Source organism: Orycteropus afer, unplaced genomic scaffold (assembly GCF_000298275.1).
Source record: "Orycteropus afer afer isolate SDZICR_OR568_19922 unplaced genomic scaffold, OryAfe1.0 scaffold00740, whole genome shotgun sequence".
In the NCBI taxonomy this organism is placed as follows: domain Eukaryota; kingdom Metazoa; phylum Chordata; class Mammalia; order Tubulidentata; family Orycteropodidae; genus Orycteropus; species Orycteropus afer.
Genome location: NW_006922327.1, coordinates 137,178 through 138,795, shown reverse-complemented (window position 1 = coordinate 138,795; position 1,618 = coordinate 137,178).

The window sequence follows — 1,618 nt, the reverse complement described above, 5'->3', positions numbered from 1 at the left end:
GGGAACCAGTAAAAGGGAAAAGAGAAAAAGCGGAACACTCTAACCTGGGAAGGGAAGATGAAAGAATAATAATAAAAAGGATATAAAAAGAAAGTAATAATTATAATTCTAAAATAGACAAAAACAAACAAACTGAAAATAAAAAAGAAAAATAATCTGAGTGAAGTGGGGAAGGTGACCCAAGCTCCATCAGAGCACACAGACTGGGATGGAATTACTGCAGGCCCTGAAGGTTCATGGGACTAGGGATGGTCACAGCTCTGTTCACCAAGAGGGTATAGGGTATAAGAGTAACAAGAGGAATGTTGCACCTTTCCAGTACTCAGTTTCTGGTGTGTCCTTGTTGTCCCTGGTATGGGGAGCCTATTCTTAGGTCCCTGGAATCTGAGAAAACACTGTTGATTTAAATATCCAAAATGGTCTAATCACTTGTGAACATTCAAAATGGTTGAGCTCTCCAGACATCCAAAAGTCCACAGCTCAGCCCATCTCCCTCTTTGCTGCTTCCCCTTTCATTCACAGCCATCTGGCAATCTTCTGTGTAGCCCCTGGCTAGCAGGGCTGATTTTTAAGTTAATTCTTAGTTCCTAACACCACTTGGAAATATCCAACTTGTCTGTGCCATCAGGGTCACTGAGAGTCCTCAGCTCCATATGTTTCCTTTTTTGGTGTGTTCACGCAAGTTCTTCTACTAGTTGGAGTTTAGTTCACTTTTGTATCCTTCCTTTCAATGCTCAGGACTCTAGGATTATGTTCTGTATCTGTGATAATTGGTTCCTCTTCTCTTTTTTGGAGAGGGTCTGTATAATTTGTCTGCCTATTCCTCCACCTTGCCAGAACTCTCTCTTTCATGCATAACATTCTTGAAGTCATGCTACAAATTCGTTTGGTCTTCAGTTATTGGTGTTCAATGCATCAAAACTATTCTTCTAATGGCCTCTAAATTAAAGTGAGAAATAAAACTTATATTTTTATTCTCTTAGACTTATTTTAATTTTCTTTACTTTTAATTTAAACTTGCATATGAGTGATTGATTTTCCATTCCACAGTCAGCTACTGGACATGTGATGACTGATGATATTTAGCTTCAGTCTCCAGTGAATAAGGAGACAAATGTAGTTACAGACTGTTAGCTGTCCTGACCTCATGGCCAATTTGAATATTTAGAAATGGTGTTCTGATCCAGGCAGCAACTTAAACATCAGCTCTGCTTGCTGAGGATTGCAGGGGCAACTGCATTGGTGAGTAATGATTAGAAAGGAAAACAGAAAATATCAAACAAGGAGACAAAGAGGGCTGTGGACTGTCAGACCTCCTGGGAATATGCCATTTTGAGTATTTGTAAGTGGTGTCTTGATCTAGGCAGCAACTTGAGAATAGCTTCTGCTTGCTGAAGACAGCACAGGCAACTGTACTGGAAGCTGGCACCTAGAAAGGTATGATACTCCCCTTGTTACTCTTGTAGCTCACATTCTCTTGGTGAATGGATGTGTAGCCATAGCCCATCTCCACCCATCTTCTGTAATGGCAGAAATCCCATCACACTCTGTGCACTCTGAAAAAGCCCATGTTCCATATCTCCCAATTTTGTTTTTGTTTGTTTATATTTAAATTATG